General features: G+C 47.5%; 2 pseudogenes; one reads left to right on the top strand and one right to left on the bottom strand.

Annotated features, from left to right (window-relative positions):
• Positions 1 to 210: 210 nt before the first annotated feature.
• On the bottom strand, positions 211 to 18,767 carry LOC138395631 (TAR DNA-binding protein 43 pseudogene; annotated as a pseudogene).
• On the top strand, positions 5,750 to 5,860 carry LOC138396092 (U4 spliceosomal RNA; annotated as a pseudogene).
• Positions 18,768 to 27,812: the final 9,045 nt, after the last annotated feature.

Below are 27,812 nucleotides of genomic sequence, written 5' to 3'. Positions count from 1 at the left end.
GCGACCAGTGGGGGGCAGGGCGAGGGAGTGGACAAGGCCCTGGGCATGAGTCAAGCCACCAAGTACAAATGGGAAACTGAGGCCCAGGAGCGAAGGGGGAGGAAGAGATGACGTAGTTCTGGGAGAAAGATGAACCAGGGCTCAGCTGTGGAGAGCCTGGGAGGTGGAGAAAGAAGGGCAGAGGACCAGAGGAAGGAGGGCCGCCAATGGTCAGATGCGGACAGTGGTGAGGGGGCAGGAGAGGACTGTGGCCAACGCTGCGGACTGGGGGTCAGAGACGAGGAAGAGGGTGGAGGCAGAGGGCATACGCAGCAGTAGGAAGACCCAGGGACTCAGAGGAGGAAACTGAAGTTTGGGGAGAAAAGGGCTGGACCACATAAGGGAACTGGAGTGGCCACAGAGGGGAAAGGGGGGACGACAAACACCTCAGAGAGAAGGGGAAACTGAGGAACCTGAGAGGTGGGCAGACAGACCAAGGGAACAAGGATGAGGATGGAGAGAGAAAAAGGGGTTGGAGTGAAACTGAGAGATGGGGGGAAAGAGGGAGACTGAGACACAGGGGTTGAAACTAAGGGACACGGGGAGATGAGGCAGGTAAAAGGCTGAGAAAGGAAGGGGCACTTGTGGGATAGACCAGGGATCAAGCCTGTTTCTGGATGGCAGGACGCCCAGGCCCAGCCCTCCCCTTGGGGACATCCTAGCCCCTCAGCCTGCTTGTGGCCCCAGCTCTATTCCCTGTCCTTCCCCTCCTCCCTCCGCACCTCCAGCAGGGAGGGCCCAGCTCCAGTGCCCACTCCTGCCCTCCCAGTTCAGCTTCCTCCTTCTCACCTCCAGCTCGAGGTTCTCCTGGGTCCCAGTCTCCTCCAGCTTCAGATCTTTGGGGTTCCAGGTCTGTGGTTGCTGAGGCCGTCTGGCTTTGTCCGAGCATCCGGGCCCAGGGCCCTGGAGCAGCTGCCTGGGCCAGCTGCGGCCGGCTTCAACGTGACCATGGCAACCCAGTCCTGTTCCCCTCTCGGAGCCTCTCAGCCCCCGCAGAGAGGGAGGGAGCAGCCTGGCCCCAGAGAAAGGGAGGGGAGGCTGAGAACTGTGGAACTGAACCAAAGAGAGACCCCAGACAAAGAAACCCCAGACAAAGGGAGGTGCAGGGAGGCAGAGCAGGCAGAAAGCGGCACTGGCTAGCTGTGGCCAGAGCTTGCGCCTTGCCAGGGGAAGAATCCATGAAAGAAAAATAGAGGGGGAGTGGGGAGGGTAGCGGGACTGACTTGGTGGAGGAGAGATCAGAATTGACTGGCGGTGGTCCTTTGGAGACCTCCTTCTGGGTCCTGACAATTCACTTCCTTCTCCCAGGATTTTGTACCTTGGGGAGAACCAGAATCCCAGTTTCTTAGTTGGCTGCCCCCAAAGTATTATATGCCCCCCAGTTACACCAATAGCCAAAGGAAGTACCTGAGGCCAAAAGGCACCCTTGGTTTTCACAAAACCCCAATTTCAAACATACTCTGACCTCTTAAATGTAAATGGCATTGTCAGACATGTACTCCAGTGCTTGGTTTGGAAACTCTGATCCCAAAGCCAAAGGTGACTGATTAGGCTTGGAGGGGTGGAGTAGGGAGGGAGGGAGTGACGTTGCCGCTCCCAGGTCCTGAGGAAGCAGAGAGCCAAGGAGAGGGGAGAAAGCAGGCTTTGCCTCTGAGACGGAGGACCAAAACTGCCACTGCAGCGCCCCAGTTCCCTCGCCAGTAACAGGGAGTCTGTTTAGGTGACAATGAGAGAGCAACCCTAAAGTACAGGCCCACTTGATGGAAACAACCATCCTAACCCCACTAACATGATCTCCCTTTGTGACTTTCTGATGTGTCACTTGGGATCTCTGAGTTCCACCTCCTAATTCATCCCACAACTGTAATTTAAGAGATTACCTGGGGTAGGTTCAGCCCTCAGGGCATTTACAGTCTAGAGAGGTGTCACAGGTGTCTCTAAGTCTGTACTGCAGAAGAAGGGACCCCTCCCCTGCTGTAGGCAGAGCTGGAGGGGGTCCTGGCCATCCTGGGGAGGGACAGGCCAGATCCTCCGGAGGGGGCAGGAGGGGACACTGAGGAAGACCTTGTGGAGGCGCTGGGCTTGACCTGGCCTGGAGTCAGGTTGAGAGCTGCAGAGCCCAGCCGAGGCTGTTCCCGCTGAGGAAGCAGAAGCAGGCACCAGCGCGGTCGTGTGCAGGTGCGGTGGTGACGGGGAAGGACATGTCCGCGGGCAGAGCCAGGAAGGCAGATTTAGTAGTTTGGTTTATTCTGAAGGTGAGGAGGAAGGGCCTTGGGGTTTTGAGCCAGGAAATGAAATGATTAGATTTGTGTTCTTTTTTAAAATTTTACTTGAACCCCCTTTCAAGAAAAGATTTATGTCCATTTAAAAGTCTGGCGGGCCGTGGGCGCACCTGTAGGCAGTCTCTGCTACTCAAGAGCCTGAGGCTGGAGTTCCGGGCTGCAGTGAACTCTAAGTGTGGTCGTGCTATGAATAGCCCCTGCACTACGGCCTGCATAGCATAGCGAGACTCTGTCTCTAAAACAAAATAAAAATGAAAACAATTGTAAAGGCAGCAGCGTATTGGATGCACAGTTCAGAGCAATGGCCGAGGGAAGGGAGGAGTTAATCCCAGCTTCATCCTGTCCTTTCCCCCTGGTGTTTCATCCCCGCCCCAGCAACGCCCTGAGCAACTGGCGAGATCCCAGGGAAGCCATGCACGTGCGAGGCATTTTCCTGCGTTGTCACCGGCCATGCCGTTGCTCCTCAGCGCCCTCTCACGTGCGCGGGGCAGCGCTCTTCATGTAAAGAAAACCCGGCGGTGAGAAGCCGTCATTTGCCTTAGATCTGTGGCAAGTTGCTGCTTCCCACTGAGGATTTCTCCTAGATTCCTCCACCCCACTCTTCCAAAAGGGGTCGAGTGATCTAGAACTGCTCGCTGGGCCGCTGGACTGACCCGTGCGGGCGTCAGCCCCGAGTCTTCTGCAGGCCGCGGGTCCCTGCGTGAGCAGGAAGGCCACGGGGGGCGCTCGCCGCGCAGGTGACCGACGCCAGTTGCTGAAAGTGCAAAGGCAACGCCGGCAGCGAAAGCCCTGCAGGCCTGGGTGTGCAGTGGCTGGAAGAACCCCACACGGGCAGACAGGGTGGGGACGTCAGAGAGGCTGGGTGTAAGCCCAGGGCAGCTGCGGGGCTAATTAGGGTGCAATATCCTGAATGCACGCCTCAGAGATACTGTCTTTGATGGACAGAATCTTAGAATCTTGACTTTCTCCCTTCTGTAAAAAGCCTGTGTGTGCCATTCTCAGCAGCCTGTTGGGACTACCGATCCTTGCTCTTGCCAGGGTCTGCTTTCAGCACTCTCCTGAGCCCTCTGATTTGGCCCACACGGCAGCTCTGTGATGTGGCATATTGAAATATGCCCACTTTACAGGAGTAGAAACTGAGGGTTAGAGAAGTTAAATAACTTGTCCCCTCCTTGCCCCCACCACACGTGTGTGCACACGCGCGCGCGCGCGCACACACACACACACAGAGTAACTGGCAGATCTGGAATTCAAATCTGTGTCATTTTGACTCCATAGCCAAAGCCAGCCTGAGGGTCTTAGCCACCATCATTTTTCCAACTCTAGTGGTCTATAATAAATTCTTCTCCCTTCCTTTCTAGTCCTTGAAGGCAGTGGGATGTTGTCTTTAATTCCTCTAACTTCCTTCAACTTGCAAGAGTACCGGTGGCTGAAATTCTTGTTTGTGTACAAAAAATGTGCAGAGATCCAAAAATGGCAAATAATTTGTTCAAGGCCACATTGGAAGTCAAGGTCAATGCTAAGATAGTGTTTCTCAAACTGAGGCCTCTGGACTCCTGAGAACCCATAAATACCCTGTGAAAATTATTAAATTCCATGTTTTCATTTCCTTGGTAATTTCTGAAAGTATTATAAGCATGTTTTTGGAGCGTATGTAATTGATCCTGGCCCTGCATTTTGTGTTTATGTTTACCTATTTATAGCTTTCATTGTCTCGGGTGCATTTGTACCAAGTGAAGGCCAGTAGACAAGTACTGACAAAGATTTCTTGGTAATTTGAATAGACATGAGAAGGTGAAGAACTGAGTCACTACCGGGCGCACAGTGGAATATCTGTGCCAAGTGTGCAAGAATCTGCATGTGGCAGTACGTGTTCATCTTGCCAGCAGCAACTTCATTTCAGAAAAACAACGCTCTTCATCACATTAAATTAATGTTAGTTTCAAACTTGCCTTTCTACTTTTGTTTGTATTTATTGCTACTTTCTTTTGGTTTTATAACTGCTTAAGTTATAAGCATAAAGAATTCATAGTTAGCTGTGTTTGCACACATAATTTGCATACATTTAAATTAAAAAAGTAATTTAAGTCAAGTCCATGAAATTTTTTTTCCTTCCAAAAAGATCCCTCCATACCGTATTCAAGTTCTAGCCCTCACAGCAGATCTAAACTAAACCTGGGCCTGTAGGAGTCTCCAAGGAAAACCCGCAGTGATGGAATCCTCCTTAAAGGTCAAGGTCGCCCCCATCCTTGACAGAGCCAGTGCAAGGAAGTTAGAACCTGGGGCACTCTGGGCTATGCGTGGGGGAGGGGAGGAGTGATTCATAAAGGGAAGAGGTCATGGGGCAGACACCTGGGGGAAAATCCAAGGAAAATTTACAAGATAGACTCAAGAATTGAACTGAGAATGTTTAGAATTTTTCCCAAATAAATATACACAAACTTTTGAAGGAAATGGCAGTGTCTATGAAAATGTTAATTGTGTATTTTCTTTTACCTAACAATTCTACCAATAGGAATTTATCCTACAGATAGATGTGTTTGTACTGGTGGGCAAAGATGTGTACAACGGTTTCTATTACCTTGTTTGAAATAGGAGAGAGAGAGAGAGACAGCTAGTTAAACTGAGACAAGGACTTGGATATAAGTAGTTTATTTGGGGTGGGGGATCCCAGGAAGCACAAGTGAAGGGCTGGGAAGAGTGAGGCAGGGAAGGGAGAAGAGCCAATGAAGTGTGTGTTAACGAGCAGGCTACTGTTGGGCCAACTGGGACTTAAAACTGTTGGAACCATCCAAGGAGCCATATAGAATGTTCCACAAAACTGTCCCCATAAGGGGATGGAGAGGCTGCATTATTTACCCACCAACTCTGTCCCCCATTGGTAGGTATGGAGGGGGGAGAGGAACTTCTTCCCTGCCCTCCACCAAGGACCAAATTCACTGAAAGATCAACTCACACTTAGGCAGATTATTAATAACAAGAGAAAGAGATTTATTTACCATGTGCAGGGGGGAATCACAGAGCAATCACCCAATATTCCTGTGGGGTCCAGAAGTTTATATACCCTCACTTTAGCAGAGAGGGGAAGATGTGAACTATAGGTAATTCTGTTTAGGGGCAATAAATCGTTACTAGGGAGCACGAATAGATACTTGGGAGAATGAATGGATGGGGGGAAACACATTGACTTCTAAATGATTCTCTTCAGAAAAATTAAATTAGCCTGAGATATAGGTATTATCTTTAAAGTGGGTTGGGCCAGGTCTGATTGCATTCTTGATCTTTCCTGCAATATATTAGGATAACAGGGAGGCAAAGGAAAGGCAATTGTTACTTTTGATGGGTCTGTCTGGTTTTGTGCAGATAGAGGGAAAACCCCTTCCAATGCCTGTTGATCTCTAAGGACCTTTAATTCAAAATCCTCTTTAAGCTTTGCACAGTGGCAGTATCATAGCCAATGAGGTTTATCCGAGGCTCGATTATTGCTAATGGAAAACTTTTCCCAATACCCTGCCATAATGACTATTAAAATTAAAAAAAGAGAGAGAGAAAAAAAATCCTCTTTATACCAAGGAGTCATATTTTAGGGTGAAATCCCCTGAGCTCCTTCATTGATGAGTTGCCCTTGGAGGTGTAGAGGAGGAAAAAACTTTTTCCTCTCCTCTCTTAAGTTCAGTAAATGAGGCTATGTGAATTAAACTGACAAAAAACATAAACAGGAGGAAGACAAAACAGATTTAATTATATATGTACACACAGGAGTTCATAAAAAAAGGTGACTCAAGGATTTGGGGCTTATATGCCATTTTAACAAAGTGTCATAAAGTATGAAGAAGAAACTAGACAACTGAAAAGGGGTTTGGGTCTTCTGGGGGCTAATTTACGGAAGGTGACTAGAAAATGTTTGGTAAATAAGGGTTGTTTAGTCAGGTTTGTCACGTGGGTAAGAGCCTTTCAAGTGATAAGACTTGTCTCTGGAATGCTCTTCCTGATGGAGTCATCTTTACAAATGGAAATTTGTGAAATTTGTGTTACCTTTACAAAGAGAAATTTACATACTGGTTTCAGAAAGGGAGAGGGAAGAAAACTATTAGATTGGTGCAAAAGTAATTGCAGTTTTGGCATGGTTGAAATTTGCTGTTTGATATCAGAATACATTCTTAAATCAAGAATGGTTATGTTATACATCATTTTAATGCACATTTTTTGCTTTATTTTTTTTGCTAATGACTTATTACTTCCTGTTTATTTTAGCTGTCCATATAATTTCTTTCTATTTTTAGTAGAGATAGGGTCTCGCTCCTGCTCAGGCTGGTCTCGAACTCCTGAGCTCAAACGATTCGCCCACCTCGGCCTCCCAGAGTGCTAGGATCACAGGCGTGAGCCACCGCGCCCGGCCTCCTGTTTATTTTATATTTATTTTACACTACGGAAATGATGTTAGACAAAAAACAGATTCAAGCAATTTTCTTATTTGAGTTCAAAATGGGTCGTAAAGCAGTGGAGACAACTTTCGACATCAACAACACACTTGGCCCAGGAACTGCTAACGAACGTACAGTGCAGTGGTGGGTCAAGAAGTTTTGCAAAGGAGACGAGAGCCTTGAAGATGAGGAGCGCAGTGGCGGCCATCGGAAGTTGACAACGACCAATTGAGAGCAATCATGGAAGCTGATCCTCTTACAACTACAGGAGAAGTTGCCGAAGAACTCAACATCGGCCAGTCTACCACCACTTGGCATTAGAAGCAAATTGGAAAGGTGAAATAGCTTGATAAGTGGGTGCCTCATGAGCTGACTGAAAATCAAAAAAATCATCATTTTGAAGTGTCATCTTCTCTTCTTGTACGCAGCAACAATGAACCATTTCTCTATCGGATTGTGACCTGTGACGAAAAGTGGATTTTATAAAACTACTGATGATCAGTGGTTGGATAAAGAAGAAGCTCCAAAACACTTCCCAAAGCCAAACTTGCACCAAAAAAAGGTCATGGTCACTGTTTGGTGGTCTACTGCTGGTCTGATCCACTGCAGCTTTCTGAGTGCCGGCGAAACCATTCCATCTGAGAAGTGTGCTCAGCAAATCGATGAGATGCACCCAAAACTGCAACGCCTGCAGCTGGCATTGGTCAACAGAAAGGGCCCAATTCTTTTCCATGACAATGCCCAACCGCAGGTAGCACAACCAACATTTCAAAAGTTGAAAGAATTGGGCCACGAAGTTTTGCCTTATCTGCCGTATTCACCTGACCTCTTGCCAACCGACTGCCACTTCTTTGAGCATCTCGACAACTTTTTGCAGGGAAAATGCTTCCACAACCAGCAGGATGCAGAAAATGCTTTCCAAGAGTTCCGCGAATCCTGAAGCACGGACTTTTATGCTACAGGAATGAACATACTTATTTCTCGTTGGCAAAAATGTGTTGATTGTAATGGCTCCTATTTTGATTAATAAAGATGTGTTTGAGCCTAGTTACAATGATTTAAAATTCATGATCCAAAACCACAATTACTTTTGCACCAAGCTAATAATTTCCTTCAGCTCAAAGCAATCCTTATGCCAAAATGGCATATTTTTGGAATGGCATACTCTGACCCCTTTCAGAGGTATTCATTGCCTGGCACTTCTGGGCTGCCTTCAATGTCTGGACGAGTTCTCATGGCACTAGAGAAAGCCACCAGAGGAGGGAGAGACTGGGGCACTGGAGATGTGTATATGTCCATACGTACATATGTGCGTGTGAGTCAGTAGACAGATGCGAATGCTACAGAATCACATTTGGAGGGAATCACAGGGGTCTAGGGATGTGCTAGAGGCTGCTCTGCCATTTGGGTCCTGGTGTGAGATAACATGGACAGAGCCATAGCCAACGTGCAATGGACACATATAGTATGAGCAAAAATAAATCTTGGATCTTGTAAACATCTTAAGATTTCCAAGATTTTTTTTTACCATAGCAAAGTCTAACCTTTCTTGACTGATATATAATCACAGTGATACACCTGTACAGCTCTTTTGTGCTGCCCAAACCTCACATTATTTGACATTGTAATTGGCTCCATGAATAAACACAAAATGACACCCACCCAACCATATATGTTTTCTTTTCTTCTTCTTCTTTTTTTTTTTTTTAGACAGAGTCTCACTCTGTTGCCTGGGCTAGAGTGCCGTGGCGTCAGCCTAGCTCACAGCAACCTCAAACTCCTGGGCTCAAGCGATCCTCCTGCCTCAGCCTCCCGAGTAGCTGGGACTACAGGCATGCACCACCACGCCCGGCTAATTTTTTTCTATATATATTTTAGTTGGCCAGATAATTTCTTTATATTTTTAGTAGAGACGGGGGTCTCACTCTTCCTCAAGCTGGTCTCAATCTCCTGACCTCGAGGGATCCTCCCGCCTCAGCCTCCCAGAGTGCTAGGATTACAGGCATGAGCCACCACGCCCGGCCGTGTTTTCTTTGCAGCTTTCTTACCCTTTGGATGCCCAGGCTTGTAGGGCTTGATGAGCAAAACTTTATAATCTTTCTGTTTAGCTAACCTTTTTACCTTTTGAGTTGTCTCCCAGAAATGGCAGGTTCTTTGCAGGATAACAACACTGAGATTCACCATCCATCACTAATCTCTGACTTCTGAATGAGACCTTCTGCACTTGGTGCTTTTCAACACAACCTGCTTTAATACGAGTAGCCACCTTCCTGAACCCCTTATAAAAATCCCTGCCCTCAGTTGGTCAGGGAGATGGATTTGAGGCAGTTCTCCATCTCCCAGATGATGTCATCCGTAATAAGTTCCCTTTCTTCCTTGGCAATCCTCATTTTCTCAGTAATTGGCTTTCTGTGTAGTGAGCAAACAGACCGAGGCTGGAACCCCTCTGTGGGTTTGGCAACATTACTTACTTTGACCTTCATAAAACCCTATGAAATATAGAGGCCAGTTGATGTTATTTCTGTATCAAAGACTAGCTAAACCCTTATGTTCTTCCCTGTTACCAATTGAAATTAAATAAGTAAATTCATAATCAGCCTGAAGCATAATTTGCCCATGTAAGAAGCCGCTGGATAGCAAACTAGTCACCACAATTTAAAGTGCTTATGGTCATAACTTCCTATATGAGGTTCCCATTTGCAATTACTGTTTGTTTTCTGTATACACGACATCTTAAAAGGCATAGAATGTCTTTCCAAGCCTCACGTTGTATGGCACTTTAATTTGCTCTGGTGTATGACTGCCAATTTTGTGACAGAGGTAAAGGTCTAAAAAAGGGAAACAAAATGTTTTATGTGTTGTCTGGTTTTTTCTTGTTTTTGTTTTTCTTTTTTTTTTTTTTTTTGAGACAGAGTCTCACTCTGTTGCTTGGGCTAAAGTGCTGTGGCCTCAGCCTAGCTCATAGCAACCTCAAACTTCTGGGCCTCAAGCAATCCTCCTGCCTCAGCCTCCCAAATAGCTGGGATTACAGGCATATGCCACCATGCCCGGCTACTATATATATATATATATTTTTTTTTTTTTTTAGTTGTCCAGCTAATTTCTTTCTTTCTTTTTTTTTTTTTTTTTTTTTTAGTAGAGATGGGGGTCTCACTCTTGCTCAGGCTGGTCTTGAACTCCTGACCTTGAGGGATCCTCCCGCCTCGGCCTCCCAGAGTGCTAGGATTACAGGCGTGAGCCACGGTGCCCGGCCCTATGAGTTGTCTCTTTAAAATCCCCCACCCCTTTTTGGGAATTAAAACTTGAATTCCATCCTGAGGCCAATGATCAAAGAAGCAGTAAAATGTTCTTTGTTGTTTATTCTCTATTATCTTAAAACAGAATTGTCTGGACAAAGATCACAAAGTTGTAGTCACTGAAGATAAGGTCACTGTGACCCAAGACTGAAAACGCTGATTATAGTTAAGCAACAATAACCCGAAGCTGTGACATGTGACACTGGTCAAGCAGACCCGAGCCCTACCACTGAAACCTCCCTTTAAAAAGCCCTGTTTTTCTGCTTGAAGGCAGGATGGTGGGCTTTTGAGATACCAGCAAATTAATAAACTTCTCTTTCCTTTTCCTGAAACCACTTGTCCTCATTCTTCGTTCTCACTGATTTGGCCTTGGGGACAAGTACCAAACTTTCAGTAACAATTTCTCTGAGGTGACAACACAGGACCACTAAATTAGATACATTGTGTGCCACGTGGCACATATTTTTACAACATTCTTTGTGAAAAAAGCTTTCAAATTTGGTGAAAATCCCATGTGTTTGTTATCTATCGTTACACAAAAAATTACCCCAAAAGTAAGTAGCTTAAAATAGTATTAAACATTTATCCTTTCTCTCTCTTACACACACACACACACACACAATGTTAATTTGTTATTGTTGAAGTTTTAAAAATGAGTCGTATGTCAAAAACAAACCAGCTTCCTCTTCTTGCCGGCCAAACCAGAGAAGCCATCCGCATAACATAATAGTGCAGGGGGAAGCAGCAGGTGCTGACGTAGAAGCTGCAGCGAGTTATCCAGAAGATCTAGCTAAGACAATTGATAAAGATGGCTACACTAAACAACAGATTATCAATGTAGACAAACTAGCCTCATATTGAAAGAAGTTGCCGTGTAGGATTTTCGTAACTAGAGGGAAGAAGTCAACTCCTGGCTTCAAAGGACAGACTGACTCTCTTGTTAGGGGCAATACTGCTGGTGACTTTAAGCTGAAGCTAGTGCTCATTAACCATTCCCCAATCCTGGGGCCCTAAGAATTATGTTAAATCTACTCTGCCTGTGCTCTAGAAGTGGAACAACAAAGCCTGGATGACAGCACATCTGTTTACAGCACGGTTTACTGAATATTTTAAGCCCATTGTTGAGATCTACTGCTCAGAAAAAAAGACTGCTTTCATAATGTTACTGCTCATTGACAATGCACCTGGTCACCCAGGAGCTCTGATGGAGATGTACGAGGAGATGAATGTGGTTTTCATGCCTGTTGACACAACGTCCATTCTGCAGCCCATGGATCAAGGAGTCATTTTGACTTTCAAGTCTGATTATTTAAGAAATACATTTTGTAAGGCTATAGCTGCCACAAGTAGTGATTCCTCTGATGGATCTGGGCAAAGTCAATTGCAAACCGTCTGGAAAGGATTTACCAGATGCCATTAAGCACATTCGTGATTCATAGGAAGAGGTCAAAATATCAACATTAACAAGCGTTCCAAAGAAATTGATTGCAACCCTCATGAATGACTTTGGTTGTGTAGGAAGTAATTACAGATGTGATGGAAATAGCAAGAGAAATAGAATCAGAAGTGGAGCCCAAAGATGTGACTGAATTGCTGCAATCTCATAATAAAACTTGAATGGATGAGGCATTGCATCTTTTTTAAAATTTATTTATTTTTATTTTATTTTATTTCTTTGTAGGGACCACAGCCACTGCAGTGGGGGAAAGAGATTGGACTGGACGCGGAGTTGCTTCTTATGCATAAGCAGAGAGAGTGGTTTCTTGACCCGGGAATGCTGTGAGCGTTGCTGAAACAGCAAAGGCTTCAGAACACTACGTAAACTGAGTTGCTGGAGCAGTGCGGGGTTTGAGAGAAATGACTCCAATTTTGAAAGAAGTTCTGTGGGTAAAATGCTGTCAAACAGCATCACATGCTACAGAGAAATCTTTCATGAAAGGAAGAGCCGACTCACGTGGCAAACCTGATTGTTGTCTTACCATAAGAAATCGCCACAGCCTCCTCAACCGTCAGCAACCACCACCCTGACCAGTCAGCACCATCAACACTGAGGCAAGACCCCCCACCAGCAAAAGATTATGACTCACCGAAGGTTCTGATGATTATTAGCATTTTTTATCAATAAAGCACTTTTAAATTAAGGAATGTACATTTGACATAATGCTATTGCCACTTATTTGAGTATGCACTTGGAAACAAAAGAAAGTTTGTGTGACTTGATTTATTGCAATATTTTCTTGATTGTAGTGGTCTGGAACTGAACCTGCAGTGTCTCCACGGTGTGCCTGCATATGCAAAAGCAGCAGCAAAACAACAAATAAAATTTGTGAAAGCTTTGCAAGGAAGGAAGTAGAGGATGGCTGCTTTGTGGGCACTAAAAGTATCTTCTGCAAAAAGCTTTCCTGGTATCAGACAGGCTTTCTTCAAGGCACTTGTCTGCCTTGCCAAGGGGTTTGGGTCATGAGATCCAGTAGGCTCTGGGGAGCCTTTTACAAAAATTGAACCTGGCCATGATCAGATTTGCATGATGCTATAAAGGACGATATGAAGAGATAAGTGAGACTAGAGGCAGAGGTGCCAATAGTAAGGCTATTTTTCATGTGCTTCTAATTCTAAATCATACACATACTAGGAAAGCAGAACTGGCAGGTGACGGATGGACAGCAGGAACCGCAAAACTGCCCCCTTGGAAATCCTCCACCATAAACCTCATAGCTGCTCCGCCGGGGTGGAGCTAACCCAAGTACCGACTGGAGATGTTTAGTGCCTGACTGGGATCCAGAGCCACCAGGGGGGGCTGGTGTGCTGAAGGTTCAGAGGTCAGGGTGGGCAGGGCTGACAATGTGTTCATCGCAGGAGGCTCACACAAGTGCTCTATTCAAGGCACCAAAAGTGACAACCTGACACTCCTATTTGCCTGATTTTGTCAGTGACACTTTCACCTGGAGGAGAGAGGGGAGTTGCCCTCTCACCTAGACTCCAGGGAAGCTATCGGCAAGGATTTCATAATGACCTGCCCCCACCTGAGGGCCATGGTGACATGCTGACATCCTGTCCTGCCAGAGTCCCTCTGTTCATCGCAGAAATGGTCTGCAGCACTACACAACCCCATGATCACCAACGGAGCTTGAAGTCCACGTCTCTGGACAATGGCCTTCAAACTTCTCCACCTGGGAAGTCACCCGTGGCACTTGTCCACGCCCATGCCAGGGGCAGGAACAGCACTCCGGCCACCTGCTCAGAGGCACTCCTCCAGACTCAGCAGGAAGCCCCCCTGGAGCACAGTTGGGCCCACCTGCTCCTCGCAAACCCGGGGCTGCGGGCTGGGGGGGAGGGCCAGGAGGGAGGAGAAAACTTGCGTGCAGAGATCCATCCTCCCCACAATGGGATGGGCCTTTTTAAATTGTTAAGCCGACTTTATAACGTCAATTCCAGAACATCCTATTGGCAAAAAGAGTGAAATTATTCGAATTATGAAGGACTCGCTCACTTGATAAAAGAATCACATGGTCCCCTAAGTAGCATTTTCTCTTCCTGCTCACGGTTTTCATGTGTGTGTTTTCAGATCGATCAACACTTAGCACTGTCGAAGGAGAGAAAGGTCCTGTGTGCCAAGTCACAGACCAACCAGAAAGCGAGCAAATATAAAAGGAAATCTGAAATTCTAATAGTACACAAACTAACAATTTATGTATCTGGTTTTTGCTGGACAGGAAGCTAAAATTCCAGGCAGACATTTAACCCTGGATGACTGTCAGAGGGCTGAGGCCTCAGCCGGTAGCCCTGGCCACAGGCCCTCACCTTTGGCTCCTCACTCCGGGCTATGGGATGCGGGGCGGGCGGGGCTCAGCCCTACTGTCTGTTCACCAGGATGTTTGCCACGAAATCCTTTACTTAGCTGCAGACTCACAAAGAAAGGCAAGAACACATCTCCTGGCCCGGTGCGGTGGCTCACGCCTGTAATCCTAGCACTCTGGGAGGCCGAGGCGGGCGGATTGTTTGAACTCAGGAGTTCGAGACCAGCCTGAGCAAGAGCAAGACCCCGTCTCTACTAAAAATAGAAAGAAATTATATGGACAGCTAAAAAAAACATATATAGAAAAAATTAGCCAGACATGGTGGCACATGCCTGTGGTCCCAGCTACTCGGGAGGCTGAGGCAGGAGGATGGCTTGAGCCAGAGAGTTTGAGGTTGCTGTGAGCTAGGCTGACATCATGGCACTCTAGCCCAGGTAAAAGAGTGAGACTCTGTCTCAAAAAAAAAAAAAAAAAAAAAAGAGCACATCTCCTTTGGGTGCCATTTGGGAGTCAGGGAGACTTTTCACACTCACAGAAAACCCCAAGGAAGGTTGGTACTCACAGTTTTCAAGGCCAAAATGCAAACAGTGTGGTGAGACAGCCCAGACCTTGGGGCTCTGTGCGTGATTCCCTAGACCAACAGAGTCCCTCCAAGACACCCCTCGGGCTCCTCACCACACGTCCTTCAGCCCTGGCCTCCCCATGTCCCTGCGCTGACTGCCCCCTCCCCAGGGTCAGCAAGCCCCCGGCCTCCTCTTACACTTTGAAGGTATCACCCCCTCCTGGCCTGTCTCTTCACCAACCATTTTTGCTGCTGGGAATGGGGAGTTTGGAAACCCTGGTGTGGAATGAGACTCAGTCAGTGTTTTCTTTGGTTGTCACTGAGGGTTGAAACAAATCAGACACTTTCGGCACACCAGGGGGTCACAGGCAGGCTGGCAGGCTCTGCTTGCCTGAGAGTTGACAGGCTTCCCACAAAGCTCGCCCAAGCAGAAGCAGCAGCCAGGCATGATAAACTCGACCCAGTAACAAAGTCTTGGACATTAAATCATAACTGCTTTTTCAAATTTGTGCGTGTGTTGTTCTTTGGTCTTGCACCAGACTGTAAACTCCACGGGTACAGAGACCAAGTTTATCTTATTCACCATGTGGCTAGTGCGGGAGAGGGATTCGGGCATTTGATGGATAACAGAGTAAGTGGATGTTGTTTGTCACCACAGCTAGCCCGGTCCTGCCTCCATCCTACGCAGAAGAGAAGGCTGAGTGTCCACATGGAAGGTGTGGCTCTACAAGCTCTGCAAGGCCCTGGAGCACGCGGGAGTGGCTTGGGTGCCTTGATACCCTAAGAGCTCCAAGTCAGGAGGAAAGGGGGGTTGCGGGGGGGCGGGCACCCGGCAGGAGATGCAGGCAGAGCTGCAGCCTGCCCGGATGGCTACATTTATGAGCACACGTGAAATTTTTCTCAGAACCCCAGGAACACGAGGGCAGAGAAGGGGGCCTTGCAGGGGTTGAGAAAAGACACTGAAATTTTGTTATGACTTCAAAGTAGCCCCATCTGCACAGCCCCATAGGCCAGTGAGACCCAGGGACGCTCTGTTGGAACACAATCTTGAAATACTGTTGTCGACCTAAAAGGAAGAGGCTAAGGCACAAAATACACTTTGAAGAGTTTACGTCAGCCCAAGTGAGGACAGGGCCCAGAAGACTCAGACACAAGTAACCTCGGATATGAGCTCCATTGGGCCTTCGTTACAAGCACATTTTTAAAGGCAAAAGACAGCGACGGGGAGTGGGCTGACAGAGAGCTGTTTGTCAGGAATGCTCACTGGTTCACAGGAATAACATTGATTAGTAATGGGCTATACATTGTTAAGCTACAGAGGATGGGTTACAGTGTGGGATATGGCATTGTTAGGTGATTTATTTATAGTCACTTGTGGCACTAGCAAGCAGTTTCCACTGGAGCGTGATTGCGTCTCATTTCAACGTCTCTCTGGGCCTGATAACTTAAGAGGACTCGCATTCCTCAGATAAAAGTTCTTTTCTTTTCTCACTGTGAATTGTGCAACATGGATTACTTAGTACCACTGAGATGAGAGCCCTTGATCCGTTGGGGACGGTGGCCGTGGTGCTGGTGGGGTCCTGCTGCATGTAACCTTGGGTCCGGGTGGGCTGGAAGTTCACCAGGAAGAAAATATGAATGCAGCCTCACTAAAGCTTCTGGGCATGTCAGTTCCTTGCAGTGCCCTAGAACTGCAGTCCCCAAGCCCCAGGCCGCAGACTGGTACCAGCCCGTGGCACGTTCGGAACCGGGCGGCACAGCCGAGGTGCAGGAGGTGAGTGGCGGGCAGGTGAGTGAGCGAAGCCTCATCTGTATTTACAGCCGTTCCCCATCAATCCACATCCCCCCAAGCCCGTGGAAAGACTCTGCCGTGAAGCTGGTCCCTGGTGCCAAAAAGACTGGGGACCGCTGCCCTAGACGATACGAGGTAAGTGAGTGGGGTTGGTGTCTGGAAAGCAAACAGTGGCTCTTACTCAAGACCCTTGTCTAAAACGTTTAAACTTCTTCCTAAATGCAAGAGAGGGGAATAATGAGGGAAGGGGTTGGAGTCCTTAGGTAGCAGAACACCTCTGCAGGCCCAGGACGCCCACTGTCCCCATAAAGGCAGGGCTGTAGACTGGAGCAGGAGGGGGGAAGCTATTCCTCCCCTTGGGGAAATCTAGGACAGTGAGGGGTTTCCCTCACTTCAAGCCCAGGGAAAGGGCCTTCGGTGCTACCCCTCAGAGAGCTGAATGTGCACTCCCGGCAATTTGGAGGACAGGGTGAGCTGGTGGCTGGCTCATGGCTGGAAATGAGGGAAACAGGAGGCTGGCTGCCGCCCTGATGGGGGAACAGGGAGGTGGCTGGGCCGAGGGCGGCCAGCCTTCCTGGAGTCCCGGGGGACTGGGTTCATGTGTTTCCTGTGGACCAGATGCGAGGCCAGCACAGGAGACGCCTGGCACAGGATGTGTTAGACCCTGTCCAAAAGGGTCACCTGGAGGGGTTTGGTGATCCTAGCAGGGACGAGCTGCCAGACTCTTAGAAACTGCAGAAGGAAATGTAGTTGACTAAGGGAAGGCATTTACCCACCAAGGAATTAGGAGAGGAGAAATCCTAGCAAAGGAAAGGCATTAGCTCAGGACAAGCCACACACGTGCCTGACCTCCCAGGCAGCGCTCTGCGGCTGCCAGCAGCGCTAGCCAGGTGGGACCTGTCTGGCCGCCCTCGCATCACTCCAAACCAGAGAGGTCCGGGCCCCAGGTAGCAAGACAACAGACGGGGGTAAGAGCTGTGTAGGTAGTACCCAGGTTCAGCTGCTGGGGGGGAAACTGTACATTATCAAAAGTTTATTTCTCATGTACGAGTTCCAGCACCAAGAGTCTTGGGCTGGATATAGCGACTCCACGGCGTTGGGGGCCCTGGCCTGTTCTGGCTTGCTGCTCCCCATTCCCCAGGGGCCTGCTCTCAGGTGAAAGGTTGAAATGACCCACCACATCTGCTGCGTCCGAGTCTCAGACAGTGGACGCCCAAAAGGGGAAACTGAGCCTTTGCGGGTGGAACAGAAGGTTGCTCACATCACTCTATCACTCTGACTCAGACCTTTTTGGCCAAAAGCTAGTCTGAAAGCCACACCTACCTGCAAGGGACACTAGGAAATGTAGTCTTTTTTTTTTTTTTTTTGACAGTGTCTCACTCTGTTGCCTGGGCTAGAGTGCCGTGGCATCAGCCTAGCTCACAGCAACCTCAAACTCCTGGGCTCAAGTGATCCTCCTGCCTCAGCCTCCCGAGTAGCTGGGACTACAGGCATGTGCCACCATGCCCAGCTAATTTTTTCTATACATATATGTATATATTTTTTTAGCTGTCCAAATCATTTCTTTCTATTTTTAGTAGAGACGGGGTCTCACTCTTGCTCAGGCTGGTCTCAAACTCCTGACCTTGAGCGATCCTCCCGCCTCGGCCTCCCAGAGTGCTAGGATTACAGACGTGAGCCACCGCCCCCAGCCGGAAATGTAGTCTTTATTCAGGGTGGCCACAAGTCCAGCAAAAATTTGGGAGTCCTATTAATAAGGAAGAAGAGAATAATGGATTTTTTTTGTTTAAATCAGTTTTATTTAAGAATTTCCAACATTAACAACTCTTTTAAAAAGCATCCAAGGCCGGGCGCGGTGGCTCACGCCTGTAATCCTAGCACTCTGGGAGGCCGAGGCGGGAGGGTCACTCGAGCCCAGGAGTTTGAGGTTGCCGTGAGCTAGGCTGACAGCACAGCACTCTAGTCTGGGCAACAGAGTGAGACTCTGTCTCAAAAAAAAAAAAAAAAGGAAAAATGAGGAAGTTTACAACCACAACGTCATATGTTGCTGTGACATCACTTTCACCTGGGGTTTTATAGTCTGTGAAAAGAATGAAGCCAAACCCTTTTGAATGAGGAGTTTTAACATCTTTCTTGACCTGCACCATAAGAACTTCTCCAAAGGTACTAAAATATCCCTTTAGATCCTGTGCAGTTGGTTTCCGTGGGGATGCAACTCTATTGAGTCAGATGTTTTCTGGACTGCTCTCCTCACTTTCACTGCTGGTGGAGCTTCTGTCTCATCCATTTTTCTTTTGTTATCTTTGGGATAGATGACAACATATATCAGATTTCCCCAACCAGCATCGGGCCCCTGCAGAATCCCTTCTACCGGCCGACGCCTCTCCTACCCTGAGACCCGGGACTCCCGCAGCGCGGCCGACGCGGTGCTGGGAACTGGACTGCAGCTGCGGACAGAAGCACCGTCCTGTCGCCTCCCGATGGCGTTTCCGTGGGCTCGTCATTCTCGTCTTCAGTTACCCGAACATATTCAGACATCTTTTCTCATTGTTTTCCGCTAGGCCGCTGCTAGGAAGCCTGAGGACGAAACCAGAGCGCGAGGGGCCAAAAAGCAGCCCACAGATCGAGAATGGGTATTTGTGGCAGTCTGTGCCACCAAGCACAAAGTAGGGAACACGAGGAGACCACCACACACTGCGGCTCCCACTGAGGGCAGCTGGTCTATAGACCGCACAAAGAAAGGGAAGAAGCCTCAAATTCAAATAGTCTGAAGTTTTTACCATTACCTGAGATCGGCCCATTTAATTACTGAGCTCTTTGGGGAATAGGAGTGACCAGATGACCTTCGATTACCTACAAATGACCAGAAAGGTCATGGGACCTGCTCCAAATGTCATCTAGAGGCAGAAGGAGAATGAATCCCATAAAATGAGTTTAAAGGGACAAAGAGAAATGAACATAAAGTTGCTTCCTGATCCCGCCTTTCCACTAGTTATGTTAGGCTGGGCTATGGTAACAAGACGACCTTAAAGTCGCAACCGATTGGCTGCGCAGGACTCTCCAGGCCACAAATGGTTCGTGCACCTAAAGGGTGGTCGCCTTAACTTGTGGGCTCGTAGCTGCCAGCGCCCAGACTCCTGCCTCTTCTGACCGCAGGAGGTACTGGGCTGGGCCTGGAGCTTCCACAGTGTTGTCCGTGGCTGGCCTTTAAATCAATCAACCAATCATATTTATTGAGGTATAACTGACATCAATAAACTGCCCAGACTTAAAGTGTGCATTTGATGCAGTGTTTTGGGGAGGGGGGTTTTGAGACAGATTCTCACTCTGTTGCCCAGGCTACAGTGCCGTGGCATCAGCCTCATTCACAGCAACCTCAAACTCCTGGGCTCAAGCAATCCTCCTGCCTCAGCCTCCCAGAGTGCTAGGATCACAGGCGTGAGCCACCGCGCCCGGCCTTGATGCAGTTTTGTCATATGAGCATGCTGTGAGCCGTCATCACAATCGACACAGTGAGCATGTCCATTCCCCGAAGGCTTCCTCATGCCCTTTGTGACTCCTTCCCTCCTGCCCCTCCATCCCTGTTCCCAAGCAGCCACTAATCTTTATTAATCTGCTCTCTGTCACTATAGATTGCATTTCTAGAGTTCTACATAAATAAAATCATACAGTGTGTACTCTTGTTTTCGACTGGCTGTTTTCACTCTGGCGATCCACTTTCAAGAGCCACTTCTAATGGAAGACAGTTCAGCTCAGAGAATCCTGCCAAGAGCTCAGGATACATGTCGTGTGGCGACTGGGTGCCACGAATTCTTGATCGGCTATATGATTTTTTCAAAGATGCCAAGTCTACTTTCTGGTTAATGGATCTCTTTTAATCAGAAACAAGAATAATTTTCACTCTTATTTTTTTCCCAAAACACATAACCTTGAATAACCTTCCTCCTTCCGATTCTTATCAAACACTCAGTTGAGGGAAACGAAGTGCACGGAGCATCCCTTGAAGAATGTGCAGCCCCTCCAGCCAGATGGCTCGTGCAATCACAGACACCCGCAGCACTGAGAATCTGGACTGTATCGGTTCAAACCTTTACAGAATGTTTTATAGCGAATCGTGCTTTGGCACTACGCTCTCAGCTTGCAGGGCCTCAGTAAGAATTGAATGTAATTTTGAGGAATTTGTAGATGAAATGGTATGATGTCTGGAATTTGTTTTAAAAGATCTCCAGCAAAAAAAAAAAAAGTGGAGGGGTAGATTAAATGAGTGTGGCCAATTTTGGGCAGTTGTGAAAGCTTTGTGATGGATACGGCAAGATTCTTTATGCTCTTCTCAGATTTTTGTGTATGTTTGAAATGATCAGAAGCAGAGTTTTTTTAAACAGATATAAGAAATTCACCGTTGTTTTTATTATAGGGATATTAAGATTTCGTTCATTGTATCACTTTTCAAACTAGTATACTTTTTTTTTCCACCAAAAGCAACACATTTATTAGATATAAGGCACAACTTCCAAATTATTGCAGACAACAGCTTTATCAGGTGCTTTTATTTTTTAATTTGGTTTAGTTCTTTTTTTAATTGAATTTTATTTTTTTGAGAGTTTTTATTTTTTAATTTTCATTTTTTTATTTCAGCATATTACGCAGACTAGTACACTTTTGATGAGAAATTAATGATAATTTTAGAACTTAAATAAAATAATACTTATGTTAGTCCTGCCTAGTACAGAGCACTTGATAAGCAGCAGTTGTTGTTTACTGTGTAATGATTTCATCAGAATTCAGTTGTGGGCATTAGTAGCCTGCCCTACTTAGAACTTGGAAGTTTCCTTTGATATTGAACAAAGAACACCACCAACAATAAAGTCTTTCTTCTGAGACATTAGTTATAAGAGGTTTTCTGGGAGCATACTGGGTATAAGAAGAGTTTCTGAAAGAACTTTTTGGAATTCCAGGTCTCTGCCTGCTGGGCATGGTGGCTTACGCCTATAATCCTAGCACTCTGGAAGGCCAACGCAGGTGGATCTCGTGAGCTCAGGACTTTGCAGTTGCAGTGAGCTATGATCAGGGCACTGTACTCTTCTGTTGCCTGGGCAACAGAACAAGACCCTGTCTCAAAAAAAAAAAAAAAAAAAAGAATTCCAGGTCTCAATCCATGAGGTAAAAATTTAATATGAAGTTTTAAAAGAATAATACACTGTGACCAACTAAGAGTGCAAAGACAACTTAATATTTTAAAATATATTCAAATTTATCATATCTATAGGCCAAAGGACATAAACCATATGATCATCTTGACTATTAACATCTGATAAAATTGAACAATCAATCCCGTATGTAAATATAAAAAGAATTATTAGCATCTAGGAATGAAAAGATACTTTTTTATCATGCCAAAGAATATCTCTTTCAAATCAACAATCAACATAATACTTACTGAAGTATTCCTATGATAGCAAGAATTAGGTAAATTTCCTACTATAACCACTATCACTATTATTTACAATTCCTAGACAGTCATACTCAATAAATAAGATAATAAAAAATTAAATATATTGGAAAGAAAGAAGAGATTAAAATATTCTTACTTGCAGATTTTATTATCTTCCTAGAAGATCACAGAATACCATCTGAAAAGCTATTAAGTTCAGAAATGTGGACAATTGCAAAATAATATATAAAAGCAATACATTTTCTATTTATTGGCAACAGTCTATTGGAAAATATAATTCAAAAAATTTTTCCAGGCCGGGCAAGGTGGCTAACGCCTGTAATCCTAGCACTCTGGGAGGCCGAGGCAGGAGGATCGCTCGAGGTCAGGAGTTCGAGACCAGCCTGAGATCCTGTCTCTACTAAAAATAGAAAGAAATTATCTGTACAACTAAAAATATATATAGAAAAAATTAGCTGAGCATGGTGGCGCATGCCTCAGGAGGCTGAGGCAGGAGGATCGCTTGAGCCCGGGAGTTTGAGGTTGCTGTGAGCTAGGCTGTTGCCACGGCACTCTAGCCTGGGCAACAAAGCGAGACTCTGCCTCCAAAAAAAAATTCCCTTACAACATCAATATATAAAATAATTAGAAATATACTTCAAAGAAACATTCACATCCATGTAAAGAATATTAGAAAAAAAAATTTTTTTCCCCTGAGACAGTCTTACTCTGTTGCCCAAGCTAGAGTGCAGTGGCATCATCATAGCTCACCACAACCTGGAGCTTCTGGGCTCCAGCATCCTCATGCCTCAGCCTTCCAACTAGCTGGGACTACAGGTGTCTGCCACCACACCCAGCTAATTTTTTTGTTTTTAATAGACACTGGTCTGGCTCTTGCTCAGGCTGGTCTCGAACTCCTGAGCTCAGGTAATCCTCCCACCTCGGCCTCTCAGAGTGCTAAGATTACAGGTGTGAATCACCGAGCTGGCCTATATTACAAATGTCTTTAAAGGGCCATAAACATTAATACAAATGTCTCAAGTTCTTGAATCTGAATCCTTAATATTGTAAATACATCGATTTTCCACATGATATGTCAATATAAGGTAATTACAATAATAGGATTTTTAATTCAATAAATTTTCAAGAGATTTTTGAGAATAAAAATAATGGAGTATGAGACCTATTCAATGTTAAAATTTATTGGAAAGTCCTACTAATTAAAATCAAGTGCTACTGGTGCAAGAAGACTTGTATGGGTGAAATACAATACAAAGCCCCCAAACTGACCTAAGTGCCAATAAGAATTTGGTACCAAAATTGTTAGCAGTCCGAGCTTCCTGGGGGCAGTAGAGCCAGATGCTGATGCTGGATTTGCATCGAGAGAAGAAGGCATTTTATTGCAGGGTGCCAAGCAAGGAGAATGGCAGCTAACGCTTAAGACACAAACACCTAGATCTTGGGTCCCCAACCCCTGGGCCGCAGCCGGTAGCAGCCGGTGGTCTGTTAGGAATCCAGGCAGGCATCACCGCCTGGGTTCTGCCTTCCCCCTCCCTGCCCCAACACCCCCAACCCCATCGTGGAAAAATTGTCTTCCATGAAACCGATCCCTGGTGCCAAAAAGGTTGGACACCGCTGGCCTACATGACTTACAAGTGAGGATTTTTAAAGGCAGGGGTACACTGCAGGAAAGCAGAAGTTGTAGGCAAAATCACAAATCAATACGTGGAGGTTGTACATTGGTTTGGCCCGTGGGTGTGACTTTCCCCAGGCCTCTCAGGAAGAGTTTTATTTATGTGTTTATTTATTTATTGACAGTGTCTCGCTGTCTCACTGGGGCTAGAGTGCAGTGGCGCCATGGTAACTCACTGCAACTTCAAACTCCTGGGCTCAAGCCATCCTCCTGCCTCAGCACACACCTCCCGACCCCGCTGGGACTACAGGTATGTGCTGCCATGCACAGCTAATTTTTTTTAGAAACGGGGCTCACTATGTTGCCCAGGCTAGTCTCAAACTCCTGGCCTCAAGTGATCCTCCTGCCTCAGCCTCCACAGTGCTGGGATTACAGGCGTGAGCCATCGCACTTCAGACTTTGGATTCTAGCTGCAGTATTTCAGCCAGGAACACAGTTAATTAGAGTCCTTTTTGTGTGTCATATATAAAACAACTTTCTTCTGCAACTTTTTTTTTTTATAATGAGGAAATGATTTAGTGTCTTCTTTTTTAACTGAACGTCTGTAACTGTAAGTGAGCAGCATCCCATACAATCCGAGCACTGTCTTATCCAACAGGTTGAGCTAGATTAGCAAGGCTGTAGACAGCTGGTTCATTACCACCAGGTTGGTGGGTAAAATCAGCCATGGGTCTCCTATGAAAAACAGGATTTCACACTTTACGTGCAGAGTGAGACTGTCTCAAAATAAATAAATAAATAAATAAATAAAATCTTTAAGTGGACAAACATCCTTTTCATTTAAAAAATGACAAATGTTTCTTATAACCAACATGCATGGTCTCAATTTATCATACAAGTTGACAATTGGAGCGACAGCGGTGGAAGATCACAAAATTGAGGTGTCTGTAAGAAGGTCTTGCCAGGAGGAATAAGAGGGGCTGAGCTTCAAAGCCTGGGCCAGGTGAACCGTGCCCGCAGCCCACACCCAGACGCTGCCCACGGAGCCTGGGAGATGGGGATGGGAGGAGGCCGCGCGGCTGGGGGTCCTCGGGCTTAGAGATGTTGTTCCTGGATCTCTCCGTTGAAGGATAAGGAGGGAAGTGATGTCCCCACCAAGGCCAAGGGGCTGAGGGATGGGAAAGCATCTCCGAGGCCCTCCGCAGACCTCTGAATATCCCGCATCTGCCTGGAGGAGCCCAGCTCCGCAGCTCGGCGGGTGGGTGTACCCTCCGCACCACCTCCCCCCTGTGCTGAGTCTTCTGGAAGCAGTCCCTGCAATGTGAGGACACACTAGCACCTCCGGTAACTTGCACGGGCACCAGAAAACCAGCCTTCCCCACCGGAGAGGCTTAGAGACCCTGCTGCACACACCTCACCCCTCCCTCTCTGCCTCTTTCTCCCACCCCCGTTGCCCCTCTCCCATCTTCTTTGCATCCCTTTGTCTCTGTCCTCCCCTCTGGGGTCTGCCTTTGGCTTTACCTGGCTTCGATCTGAAAGCTGAAGTCTCCCTCCCTGCGCCCCGCCGGCCCCATGGACTCCTGGGTGAGCTCCCCGAGCCTGCGGGGCAGACGCCGCCACGTGATGGGGGCTCAAAGGCCCCCAGCTAGTCCACGCTCAGAATCGTGTTTCGACATGATTGATTTCCTTTAATCCCGTCTACTCTATGTTACACATTTAAAACATTATTCTGGGAAGTACAGAGGCTTTCACACATCGCCAAAGGGGTGTGTCTTAGGTTGGCTTCCTTTAGAAGCAGATGGGGACAAAGCTGCGGGCGGGGCTGTCGCGTGGGAGGAGAGCCCGGGCATCTCGGACAGTGGGGCGCACAGGGACTACAGGGCGCATGCGTGAGCACCCGGGCGCTGCGCTCCGCCCCACCGGCGCCTCCGCAGACAGCGGTACAGGGCGTGCCTGAGCGCTCCTGCCCTCCGGAAGCCGGGGTGTTTACCCCCAAACCCCATCTTAGTTGACGGCTGCCCCAGGGCACGGGCACCTGGGCATTCGCAGCCTGCCCCGCCCAAGCCCCCAGGCAGTCTCGGGTGCCCGTGGGAGGAGCCACCCGAATGGCACGGGGTTGGGCACAGACAGCCTTGGCTACTGGCCCCAGCCCTGGGAGTTGGAACACTCCCGCGCCACGGCTCAGCTCCTGTCGCCCACTCTGTCAAGTGGGACCTTCATCGACTCTCTCTCCCCCTCCCCAGCACCACAAATTCCCCACATTCCAGGGAGGGCGTTCTCTCAGCCTCCAGCTGCTGCGGGGGACGTGGGTGGGGCACAAACTGTCACTCTGCTCTCCGCGCCAGCTTCAGCCGCTACAAAAGAGCTGACTCTTCCTTGCTCCCTTTCCACCTCAGTTCATCAACCGGACAACCGGGGCCTTTCCTCCTTGCTTGGGCCGCTCCCGGCTCTGCCGCAGCCCTCCTGCACCTGGTTTATGTGGGACGCTGCCTCCCCTAGCAACCGCCACCACAGGGAAAGTCCATTTCCTCTGAGGGGGGAACACAGACTCCTCATGAGAGGATAGCAGGATAATTTATCGTGAAACTGATTTGCATTGTGTTTTCCCTGTTTTTCCTCACCTAACCCCGCCCCCTCTCCCAAGCTCACCACCTGAGCCAGCCTAGACAAAGGGCTTTGGATCCCTTGCCTGGGAAGCCTCAACTCAGAAGTTCCTTGCGGGCTTTGAGGGTGCGGTGGGGAGTGTCTAGGGGAGCCCAGGCCCTTGAGGGCGGCCGGGGAGAGAGGCCCTGGGCTGGGAAGCAGCCGAGGTAGGTGGATCACCCCGAGGCTGAGACCCTCCCCAGCTCCACAGCCCGGGCACGTGGAGCGGGGCAAGGCCTCGGGAAGCTGTACCCCGGCACCTGGACTCCAGAGTCCACAGATATCCCTGTGCCCAAACCTGTGGCAAGCAGAGGAGCCCTTGCCTCCGGGAGACCTCAGGACCTTGACAATGAGAACATCATAAACTCCAACGGGCCGGAGTGGAGAGGAGCTCCTGAAGCCATCTTGAACCCTTGAGGCCACCCTGAGGGTGGAAAGACGTACCCTAGGAAGAGGGGACAAAGCGGTCCATGGTGCCCAGGAGCCCCCCCCCACACACACACACCCCCCAACACTCCATCTCGGACCTGGTGGACAAACCAGAGAAACAACTATCTGCTTTGTTTAAGCGGCTTTATTTTCAGTTTTCTGTTTCACGCAGCCCTTTCATGAAGGTCCCAGTTGGACAGCACGATTGGGAGGCTAGAATCTGCAGACAGTTTCTTCCACTGGCTACTCCCGGGTGTGTTCTGCAAAGCCACCCATACGACGGGGTTGAACAAGTCTTGTGACTAGAGGAGTGGGCAGAACAAGAGAGGAAGCAGCCTTTCTATTGCCCCTGCCAAGCCTAGAAGTTTCCCCAGCATAAAGCAGGTCATTTGTGTCCCAAACAGCACAGCAACAGCCTGCAGGGGGCGGGAAGGGACTGCCAAAGACACCGCTGTGCTGGAGGCCTTTTCTCTTTAGTGTTTCAACTTGTGTTCAGGAAGGCTTGGGCTTTCTGGGGACAAAATAATTTTTTTTTAATTTTATTTGTGTTTTTAAATATTAATACAAAAGGGCATTTGTAAAAGATACAGAAATGAAGAATAATGATACAAAAATGACAAACTGTCCTTTTAAATCCGAGGCCAATTCATCTAAAGCAGTTCAAGCCACCTATAGCTGTTGGTTTTACTGCAATAACCAATATTGGACCACACGTTACTTAACCTACCAGCCCTGGCAGAAATCTTTCATAACCATGATGATAATGAAGGAAATGTAAAAATGGGCAACCTGTGTGATGAAAAGTGGGAGCTAATTAAGGCACCTGGCATGAAAGAAAGGACTGAGCACGTTCTGCAGGCAATGCCGGGAGTATTAGCCTAAGTACATCCATGTTAAACTTATACGAATCTTTCGTTGGTCGACAAGAATCCAAAAGTTTGACATCAGCGTGTGCGAACGAGCCTGAGGAAAACAGACTTCCCACGCATGGCGGGCAGTTGTGCAAACGGCAGTCCGTGGAGCAGAACCTGTAGTGCCCACCTAAACTATAAAAGCGTGGACCCTTTGACTCAGAAAGGGTCATCTCATAGATTGGATGGGAACCTATCCTATAGATTCACCCACACAGAGGCAAACTTGTTTAAGTATAAGGTTATTAATTGTGGCATTATTTATAATAACAACAGATCAGAGCCAGGCACAGTGTTTCACACCTGTAATCCCAGCTACTTGGAAGGCTAAAGTGGGAGGATCACTTGAGGCCAGGAGTTCAAGTCTAGCCTAGGCAATATAGCAAGACTCCATATCAATAAAAAAAAATAATGATAGTAACAACTGTTTAAAAACAGCCCAAGGGCCCAACAATAGAAGACTGGTGGAAAGCATAAACCTGCTATAGCTACCAATGGAATACTATACAGCTGTGAAAAAGAAAAAGGCACGAGGAAGAGCTTTATGTGCTGATGTGGAAGTATATTCAGAAT

Source organism: Eulemur rufifrons, chromosome 15 (assembly GCF_041146395.1).
Source record: "Eulemur rufifrons isolate Redbay chromosome 15, OSU_ERuf_1, whole genome shotgun sequence".
Classification (NCBI taxonomy): domain Eukaryota; kingdom Metazoa; phylum Chordata; class Mammalia; order Primates; family Lemuridae; genus Eulemur; species Eulemur rufifrons.
The sequence above is the reverse complement of the archived record's forward strand: the minus strand, read 5'-3'. Positions and strand labels throughout refer to the sequence as shown.